At 46.9% G+C, this 11,241-nt stretch overlaps 1 protein-coding gene across 8 annotated transcripts in view; it reads right to left on the bottom strand.

The window, feature by feature from the left end:
* The window catches only part of LOC140403268 (ELAV-like protein 2), a 258,076-nt gene that overhangs the window by 95,842 nt on the left and 150,993 nt on the right, over window positions 1-11,241 (bottom strand). The gene's annotated exons all lie outside the window — the stretch shown is intronic.

Below are 11,241 nucleotides of genomic sequence, written 5' to 3'. Positions count from 1 at the left end.
GACGGTTACGAAACACTTCTGTTTTGCAAACAAACTTGCTTTGTTTTTCTAATGTCACGGCAACGATGGTTGGGAGGCCAACGTGTTTATCGGGGAAGCAAGTGCAACTGGGACGCCCGTAGGCCGTTTTTTGTTGTCATGACGACGCCGTGGTTTACAGGTCAGCCATGGCTCAACGGGCAGCAACCTTTGCCCCGAGTCGTATCTGGGTTTCAGCCTTACCCCAGAGGCCGAGGACCAAATCCAGGCTGACGCCTCAGCACAGCACTGACCGCATGCGCTGTGCGGTGGAAGGTGGCATCGTTTTGAATGAACGTTAAATTGAGGCCCCGTTTCCATCCCCCCCCCCCCCCGCCCCCACCGCCCCACTTCTCCGGTAACAGATCCCATTCGGGCACCTCCTGTGTCAATATGCATCCCTCAACCAAACCCCGTTAGAAATATAAATTATCCAGGCCCTTGTCAAATTGTTTTTTTGTGGAGCCTCCTGTGCAGCAATTGGCTGCTCTGTTCCCCAATTTGTGACAGTGGGCATCACTAGCAAGGCTGGCATTTACTGCCCATCCTTCAACGCCCTTGAGAATGTGACGGTGAGCCGCTTAGTTAAACTGCTGCAGTCCATGCAGTGGTAGGCACACCCACAGTGCTCTTAGGGAGGGAGTTCTGGATTCATTTTATTCACGGGGGATGTGACCGGGCATGGGCTGGGACAGAAACCTTGGGTGAAATTGGAAGTGAATTCAGTTTTGCAAAACAGCGACACGTTTACAAGATGGGACATTGTATTTTGCCAGGGCAAGGCAGGAAACGGTCAGCATGGCAAGTGATCTGGAACAGTTCCGCTCAAACTGAAAGGCCCAATTGGGCAATTGGTTCTGGCTCACCATGCGATGCAAGGATTGGGTTAGGACAGATATACATTTCCTCACACAAAGCATTGCAGTCTTCTCTCTCTCTCTTTTCATCCTTTTCTCTTGCTCTCTCTTCTCTCCCTCCTGTCACCTCCCGCGCTTACTCTCCTCCCTCTCTCCCATTCCTCTTTCTCTCTTTATCTCTCCTCTCCCTTCCACCTCTCTCTCTCTCTCTCCATCCTCTCCCCTCCCTCTCTCATTCTCCTCCCTCTCTCCCATTCCTTTTTCTCTCTTATTCTATCTCTCCTCTCCCTTCCCTCTCTCTCCTCTCTCTCCCTCTCTTCCCCCTCTCTCTCCTGTCTTTTATCTTGCTTCCCTCTCCTTTGTTCTCGTCTCTCTTTCTGTCCTCTCTCTTCTTAATCTTGTCTCTCCTCTCTTTCTCCCTCTTCTCTCTCTCTCTCTCTCTTGTCTCTCTCCTCTCTCTCTCTTCTCTTTCACCCTCTCTTTCTCTTCTCTCTCTTCTCAGCCTCCTTCTATCTCCTCTGTCTCTCTTTTCCCTCACTCTCTACTCTTTCTCCATCTCTCTCCTCTCTTTCTTGTTTCATCCTCCCTCTCCCCCTCTCCCAATATCTCTCGCCTCTGTCCCCCCTCTCTGCTTTCTCTCATTCTCCCTCTCTCCTCCCCACACCCTTCTCTTTCTTTCTCACTCAAAGAGCACCGTGTTGTTGCTCAGTTAATAATTTGACATCTAAAAGATCGATAGGTTTTTGCTGGATCGAGGTGTAATGGAGCTGAGGCGTATCGATGGATTTGAGATACAGACCAACCACAATCTCACTGAATGACGGGCGGGCCCAGAACAGGCTCGAGGGGCTGAATGGTCTCCTCCCGTTTCTATGCTGCCATCAAGAATCATTTTCTCCCCATACAATATATTGGAAATAATTGTGTGCAGTCCCAGTCATGTCAAACCAGGTAATGTACCTGCTGTACAACACAAACATCATTGGAGACAAAAAAAGTTTTTAAAAAGCGGCAAATCTAAGTCCACAGCCATGGCCAATGATCCAGGGTAATACCAAGTCTGAAGAGTGGAACAACAGAATCCTCCACTTTCAGTCACATGTAGGCCAGACCAGATAAGGATGGCAGATTTCCTTCCCTAGTGAACCAGCTGGGTTTTTAATGACAATCGACAATGGTTTTATGGTCGCCATTAGACTTTTTTTATTCTAATAAATTTAGATTACCCAATTATTTTTTTCCAATTAAGGGGCAATTTAGCGTGGCCATTCCACCTATTCTGCACATTTTTAGGTTGTAGGGGCGAAACCCACGCAGACACGGGGAGAATGTGCAAACTCCACACGGACAGTGACCCAGAGCCGGGATCGAACCCAGGACCTCGACACCGTGAGGCAGCTGTGCTAACCAGTAGGCCACCGCGCTGCCTGTCACCGTGAGACTTTTAATTCCACATTTTTATTGGAAAGGAAATACGTGCATTTATACATAATGCACAATGTCCCAAAGGGTCTTTAATGGGGTTTCTCCCCCCTGTATTTTTCCACGGGATGTGGGTGTCACTGGCAAGGTCAACATCCCTAATGTTGCCCATCGCTAATTGCCCTTGAACTGAGTGGCTTGGCGCACCATCTCAGGTGGCAGGTAAGAGCCAGCCACGTTGTTGAGGTCAAATGTAGGCCAGACCGGGTAAGGACGGCAGGTTTCCTTCCCTGAAGAGGCGTGAATTAACCAGACGGATCTTTGTGACAATGGATGATGGTCGCCATTACTGAGACGCGATTTATAATCCCGTATTTTATTAACTCGAATTTAAATTCCACCAGCTGCCGTGGTGAGGGGCAGGGCCCATGTCCCAGGGCACTGGCTTTAACCCCCGCACTGCTGGACCAGTGGCATTATCACTACACCGCTGTCACCCGAAATTCTTCTCACATTACAACAGTGACTGCACTTCAAAAGCACTTAATTGGCTGTGAAGCACTTTGAGATGCCCTGTGCTCCTGAAAAGCACTACGCGAATGCAAGTCTGTCTTTTTGCAATAATGGAACTCCCTGCCAAGCAATCCCGGTGTATTGATTAAGGCTGGTTCCTGCCATCCTGTCAGGGGCAATTGGGAATGGGAAATCACCTCTGGCCTTCCCACGTGGCACCCATGAATGAATATTTTAAAGAAAGGATAAATGTAGGATTAGGAATTGTCTGTAGGCCTTTAAGACTCAAGTCTTAAAATTGGATTGCATGTTGGCAGCGGGGAGGACCTCGTCTGCTGGCTGGAGAGATAGAGAGAGGCCTCCGTCGTATAGTCTAGCAAAGGCCCACCGCGCCACTCGAGCACTGAACAGGCCGGGACGGGGGAGGGGGGGCAGACCTTGCCCTGGGATCTAGGACCCTAGGGTAGAAGTCCTGCCCACTGATAGCTTCCAGGCAATCAGAGATCAGCAGCTCTACTGAACAGCGCCAGCGGAGAAGAAGGTGGTTGCCACTGGTATGACACCAACGACAACCTTGGACCCTCTCGGGCATCCCAAGTTGCTGTTGAGTGATGGAGCTGCCGGGGGAAGGGGTGGTGGCTCTTAGTGGGGTCCCGCTTCCCAATGCTGGGTCTCTCGATCAGGCACTTAGTGCCTTTGACTGAGAGTCCACCCCGGGAGCCCTTGAAAACAACCCTTTGCTCGACGTACTTCCTGCATGATGAGCACCCCCATTCCCTCCCCTGCTCTCTGCTAGGTTAATATTGGCGACTGGATGAGGCCCTGAATTGTCCACTTAAGGGTGTCAATTGGGGCAGGAAGGCCATCCATGAGCCTATACCTGGATTTAATTGGGGAGGAGATGGGAAGGAAGGGGATCCCCACCCACCAATGCCCCGTCTGATTAAATGGAGCCCCCTCCCCTGCTACGGAACACGCTAAGAGGGGGAGGCATTACATTTCTCCTACTGACTAGCCTCATCGTTTGCCTGCGCTGTCGGTCTTTGCTCATTTGTCTCGGTTCCCTGACTTGAAGAACTTATTTGCGCATGCCAGGCTGTCAAAAAGCATGAGAGCAAAGCGCTGGCAGACGTGACCGGGACATGAACCCTCGGGGAAATCCAGGTGAAGGGCTGGCCGAAGAAGGCGGGAGGGAGAAAAGCCGAGTGGTAATACGGCTGTGAAACGCAACCGGGGAAAGTAAGAAGCAATACATTGCATCGTGTGGAAGGCCCCTAGTGCTGGACCAGGAGCTGCGCGCAAGTGTCCAACACCAGGGGTTGTTGACCACGGAAAGTGCATTCAACGCAGTTCAACGAGCTGAAAATCAGCTCGGAAATCCTTCCACCACTTCCCCCTCTAATTCCCCAAAGGGTTAAAAATAAAACAGCACATGGGCGTGGAGGTATTCTAAAAATAAAAACAACTACAACAACATTACATCTCAATTCCAATAGACCGAGGAGTCAGGGCAATAAAATAACGTGTCTGTTGACATATTTGGAACAAATGATGACAGTTCCAACCCCCCACCCCCGATAGAAATGACTCTGCCCATTCTGTGCTAGTCTCTGTCCTGAATAACAATGGCTTGGTTCTATTCTGTGCCTGCTGCCTCGCAATAAATATCATTTGAAAAATCACCAGGGTAAACTTAATTTGTAATAAGTCAGCAATTCCTCCTTGAAAAACAAAATTGCCAAGTGTTAAGACGGCCGATTGGTGTTTTTTTTTTCGAGTCATGAAATCACTCCCCATTTTGTAGCAATTCCTCAGGGAGGGATATGTTTGTGCTCCATCCCCATCGCAGAACTTCTGCAAAGCTCACCAGTGTTCACTTTCCCCCACAACCCCACACACAAACATCACATCCTGCTCTTCGATATGGCCTTTGGCGTCAAGGGGCCCAAGGCGGCCTGTTTTTAAAGGATTCTGACGGAGAGCCACAACTGGCGACGGTTCTCTCTCTTCATTGCAAAGGAGGGCAGAGAGCAACGTTAAGGCCTAGTCATTTTTTTTTTAACCTGGGGGGGGGGGGTTGGGAGTTGGGAGGCAATTCGACGTCCCGGACGCCATGGTTTTTGGGCCCACCTCCACAGCCTGGGGCCTAATTCGCTCGGCCAGGTTGAAGCAGCAATGGAACTGGTCGGCGTACTCCAGAATAAAAACTTCACGCACACCATTTTCTGATAAATGCAACTGCCTGATTGCTGAACACGCTGAGGTAATTTAACTCAGCTGTTTTCACTGGGAGCACCACAAATGTCAGCCTCTGGTGTGCGTACATGTATATATATTTATTATACAGCCACCAGTCCTCCCCCAGTTTCCATTAATAGATGATTTAATTTTAGCGAGCGCTCGACAACGTGATTCTGACTGTTAACTCATGGGTTTACAAATGCCCCTTCGGTGCTCAGTGTTACATGAGTATTGGGCAGGATCAAGGGACGAACTTCAAATCTTTGAAGCTGAAGGGATTGTTATGGGGACAGCTTTGGTCAGCCTGCGTTGGGTGTATTCAGACTGGCTGCTCGGTTCGATAGCAGACCCGCCATTCATTCACTTTGAGACAAACGCACACCAATTCGACCAGGGATGAGTGATTGGCGAATTTCTGAAACAATAATTTTATTTCGGGGGGGCACTTTTGAGGCCGGAACGTGAGGGCCAGCTATTGCCCCTTGAACTGGGCGGTTTGCAAGGCCGTATCAGCGGGGGAGGGGGGGGGGGGGGGGCGCAGTTCAGAGTCAGCCACCTCGCTGTGGGTCCACGAAGACCAGACCGGGTAAGGGCGGCAGATTTCCTTGCCCGAAGGGGAATTGGTGAATCAGGTGAGTTTTTAAACGATAGCAATCGATGATGGTGTCACTGTAACCATTTACTGAAATGGGCCTTCAGTTCCCGATTTTATCAATTGAATCCTAACTTGATTTGAACCCTTGTCCCCCAGAGGAAAAGCCTGGGCCCCGGGATTACGCCACCATCTCCCCCAGCAAGGGTATGTTGTTATAAACATTGCAGGCATTCCAGAGAAGGTTCGCTAGGCTGATCCCGGGTATGGCGGGATTTCCTCCTGAGGTTTTCGCTGGAAAGGAGGAGGCTGAGGGGAGACCGGATTGAGGTCTATAAAATTACGAGAATAGCCAGCAGCTGTTTCCCAGGGTGGAAGGCTCAATTACAAGGGGGCACAGGTTCAAAGTGAGAGGGGGAAAGTTTAGTGGAGATGTGTGGGGAAGGTTTATCACGCAGAGGGTGGTGGGTGCCCAGAACACGTTGCCAGTGGGGGTGGTGGAGATAGGTACGATAGCAAATATTTAAGATATATCTTGATAGACACACGAACGGTTGGGGGGTTAGAGGGATACAGTTTGGACAATACGTAGTAGGTCTAGAACATAGAACATAGAACATACAGTGCAGAAGGAGGCCATTTGGCCCATCGAGTCTGCACCGACCCACTTAAGCCCTCACTTCCACCCTATCCCTGTAACCCAATAACCCCTCCAACCTTTTTGGTCACTAAGGGCAAGTTATCATGGCCAATCCACCTAACCTGCAGGTTCGATTCCGGCTTGGGTCACTGTCTGTGCGGAGTCTGCACATCCTCCCCGTGTGTGTGTGGGTTTCCTCCAGGTGCTCCGGTTTCCTCCCACAGTCCAAAGATGTGCAGGTTAGGTGGATTGACCATGATAAATTGCCCTTAGTGTCCAAAATTACCCTTAGTGTTGGGTGGGGTTACTGGGTTATGGGGATAGGGTGGAGGTGTTGACCATGGGTAGGGTGCTCTTTCCAAGAGCCGGTGCAGACTCGATGGGCCGAATGGCCTCCTTCTGCACTGTAAATTCTATTCCAGTATGTAATGTTACAGCTAAAAAGATTGTGGAGGAGTTACTTAAATTCTTTACTAGATATGGACTACCCACAGAAATACAATCGGATCAAGGATCAAATTTTACCTCAAAGTTATTCAAAGAAGTTGTGGATAGCTTAGGAATAAAACAATTTAAATCAACTGCATACCATCCAGAATCGCAGGGAGCGTTAGAAAGGTGGCATCAGACATTAAAGACAATGTTGAAGGCTTATTGTCAAGATTATCCAGAGGGTTGGGATAAAGGAATCCCATTCGTATTGTTTGCAATTAGGGATGCACCTAATGAGTCAACCAAATTTAGTCCTTTTGAACTAATTTTTAGTCATGAGGTAAGAGGACCACTTAAATTGATTAAGGAAAAATTGGTGAGTGAGAAATTGGAAATTACATTATTGGATTACGTATCAAATTTTAGTGAACGATTAAATAGAGCAGGTGAATTGGCTAGACAACATTTAAAAGTTGCACAAAATGTGATGAAACGGGTAGCGGACAAGAAATCCAAACTTCGTAGTTTTGCCAGTGGGGATAAAGTTTTAATATTGTTACCAGTGGTCGGTGAACATTTAAAAGCTAGGTTTTGTGAACCTTATCAGATTGAAAGGAAAGTAAGTGAGGTGAATTATGTGGTAAAAATATCAGATAGAAGGAAGACTCACCGAGTGTGTCATGTGAATATGCTTAAAAGGTACTTTAATAGGGAAGGAGAGAAAAAGGAGGAGGTTTTAATGACTCTAACTCAAAGTGACGAACCAAATCCAGATGACTGTGAATTTGACATACTTCAAATTAAATTGGAAAACGAGGATGTTCTTAAAAATTGGGATAAATTGTTGAGTTGCCTTCCAGAGGAAAAACGGACTGATCTGAAAGAGTTATTGATATCACATGGGGAAGTTTGTAGAGATAAATTGGGAAGTACTAAAATGGCTATACATGATGTAGATGTGGGAAATGCTGTTCCAATCAAACAACATCCATACAGACTTAACCCTTTAAATTTGGCTCAGGTTAACAAAGAGATTGAGAGTATGCTTAAAAATGGCATAATTGAAGTGGGTTGCGGCCAATGGAGCTCACCCATAGTGATGGTACCAAAACCAGATGGTACCCAATGGTTGTGTGTGAACTATAGAAAGGTTAATGCAGTTACAAGAACGGACTCTTATCCTATCCCACATTTGGTGGATTGCATTGAGAAAGTGGGACAATCAGCTTTTATTTCCAAACTGGATTTACTTAAAGGTTACTGGCAGGTACCTTTATCCGAAAGGGCGAAGGAGATTTCAGCTTTTGTGACTCCAGATGGTATATACCAATTCAAAGTTATGCCATTTGGTATGAAAAACGCCCCAGCCACATTTCAACGGTTGACTAACAAAGTTGTTTCAGGATTACCCAATTGTGCGGTATACATCGACAATCTGGCAATTTTCAGCCAGACATGGATAGAACATTTAAAACATCTGATGGAGTTATTTGATCGACTTCAGGAGGCGGGTTTGGTGATAAGCCTAGTCAAAAGTGAATTTGGAAAGGCCCAAGTCACTTTCCTTGGCCATACAATCGGACAGGGTCGACTGGTCCCACGGGATGCGAAAACAAAAGTTATTGGGGAGTTTCCGATACCCTCGACACGACGGGAAATAATGCGATTTCTTGGTATGAGTGGATTTTACTGGAAATTTGTACCCAATTTTAGCAGCGTGGTCGCTCCACTGACGGACTTGCTCAAGAAGCGTAACAAATTCCATTGGACAGTGGAGTGTCAACAGGCATTTGACGGTCTGAAGGCAGTGTTAACCACTGCTCCTGTGTTAGTCATCCCAAATTATACCAAAGAACAAAGAACAAAGAAATGTACAGCACAGGAACAGGCCCTTCGGCCCTCCAAGCCCGTGCCGACCATACTGCCCGACTAAACTACAATCTTCTACACTTCCTGGGTCCGTATCCTTCTATTCCCATCCTATTCATATATTTGTCAAGATGCCCCTTAAATGTCCCTATCGTCCCTGCCTCCACTACCTCCTCCGGTAGTGAGTTCCAGGCACCCACTACCCTCTGCGTAAAAAACTTGCCTCGTACATCTACTCTAAACTTTGCCCCTCTCACCTTAAACCTATGCCCCCTAGTAATTGACCCCTCTACCCTGGGGAAAAGCCTCTGACTATCCACTCTGTCAATGCCCCTCATAATTTTGTATACCTCTATCAGGTCGCCCCTCAACCTCCTTCGTTCCAGTGAGAACAAACCGAGTTTATTCAACCGCTCCTCATAGCTTATGCCCTCCATACCAGGCAACATTCTGGTAAATCTCTTCTGCACCCTCTCTAAAGCCTCCACATCCTTCTGGTAGTGTGGCGACCAGAATTGAACACTATACTCCAAGTGTGGCCTAACTAAGGTTCTATACAGCTGCAACATGACTTGCCAATTCTTATACTCAATGCCCCGGCCAATGAAGGCAAGCATGCCGTATGCCTTCTTGACTACCTTCTCCACCTGTGTAGCCCCTTTCAGTGATCTGTGGACCTGTACTCCTAGATCTCTTTGACTTTCAATACTCTTGAGGGTTCTACCATTCACTGTATATTCCCTACCTGCATTAGCCCTTCCAAAATGCATTACCTCACATTTGTCCAGGTTAAACTCCATCTGCCATCTCTCCGCCCAAGTCTCCAGACAATCTAAATCCTGCTGTATCCTCAGACAGTCCTCATCGCTATCCGCAATTCCACCAACCTTTGTGTCGTCTGCAAACTTACTAATCAGACCAGTTACATTTTCCTCCAAATCATTTATATATACTACAAAGAGCAAAGGTCCCAGCACTGATCCCTGTGGAACACCACTGGTCACAGCCCTCCAATTAGAAAAGCATCCCTCCATTGCTACCCTCTGCCTTCTATGGCCTAGCCAGTTCTGTATCCACCTTGCCAGTTCACCCCTGATCCCGTGTGACTTCACCTTTTGTACTAGTCTACCATGAGGGACCTTGTCAAAGGCCTTACTGAAGTCCATATAGACAACATCTACTGCCCTACCTGCATCAATCATCTTAGTGACCTCCTCGAAAAACTCTATCAAGTTAGTGAGACACGACCTCCCCTTCACAAAACCGTGCTGCCTCTCACTAATACGTCCATTTGCTTCCAAATGGGAGTAGATCCTGTCTCGAAGAATTCTCTCCAGTAATTTCCCTACCACTGAAGTAAGGCTCACCGGCCTGTAGTTCCCGGGATTATCCCTGCCACCCTTCTTAAACAGAGGAACAACATTGGCTATTCTCCAGTCCTCCGGGACATCCCCTGAAGACAGCGAGGATCCAAAGATTTCTGTCAAGGCCTCAGCAATTTCCTCTCCAGCCTCCTTCAGTATTCTGGGGTAGATCCCATCCGGCCCTGGGGACTTATCTACCTTAATATTTTTTAAGACACCCAACACCTCGTCTTTTTGGATCACAATGTGACCCAGGCTATCTACACCCCCTTCTCCAGACTCAACATCTACCAATTCCTTCTCTTTGGTGAATACTGATGCAAACCATTCAAAGTGGCGGTTGATGCGAGCGATGTGGGCGGAGGTGCGGTGCTTCTACAAGACGACGACGAAGGGCTAGAGCGGCCTATTGGTGATTTTTCAAAGAAATTGAATTCTCACCAGAAAAAGTATTCCACGATTGATTCGGAGACTTTGAGTTTGGTGCTGGCTTTGCAACATTTTCACATTTATGTGACCAGCAATCCGTCTGACACCGTTATCTATACTGATCATAATCCTTTGACGTTTTTGGAGTGATTCCAGAATAACAATGCACGGCTGTTTCGCTGGAGTTTATTGTTGCAGCCATTTCATTTAAAAATAGTACATGTGGGAGGACGAGAAAACCTGATAGCCGATGCTTTGTCACGAATGTGATGAATGGAAGCAATTCCAGTTGGAGGAAGAAAAAAGAAAAAAAAATGGACTATATTATTATACCTGTTTGCGTGTGTTGTTTTTTGAAATGAAAAAGTATATTTACTGTGTGCATTTCTTAAAGGATAGTGAAGAGGTGAAAAAATTAAACCATCTTGAAGTTGATGGTTAATTTTTTTTCTTGGGGGGAGGTGTCATGTGAGAGTACCTTTAAGAAATGGGTGTTTATAAATGGGTGTGTATATAAATATCTGCAGTGAGAGTACCTTTAAGAAATGGGTGTTTACTACTGCAGTGATGTCAGAGAGTGGGTGGAGCTGAGCTGTCTGTCAGCTTTTTACTTTTGTTTTAGGCTGTTTGCTGCAGGGTGTGTTTTAGTTTCATTTTCAGTGTTGGAGCTGAAGCCAGACCAAGCAGTGTACTGCTGTTCTCTCTGCCATCAAAAGACTATCTCTTGATCATTTGGTGAATTCAGAATTATAAATGTTTTCAGTAGTGACTTTAATCTGATGTGCTTCTGATAAAGGTTTTGTTTTTAAGTCTTATGGATGTTAAAAGGAAAGCTTAAAGGATTACTTAGTGTTGTGATCTTTG

This window comes from Scyliorhinus torazame, chromosome 27 (genome assembly GCF_047496885.1).
Source record: "Scyliorhinus torazame isolate Kashiwa2021f chromosome 27, sScyTor2.1, whole genome shotgun sequence".
In the NCBI taxonomy this organism is placed as follows: domain Eukaryota; kingdom Metazoa; phylum Chordata; class Chondrichthyes; order Carcharhiniformes; family Scyliorhinidae; genus Scyliorhinus; species Scyliorhinus torazame.
This window is presented reverse-complemented; position numbering and strand designations above follow the sequence as displayed.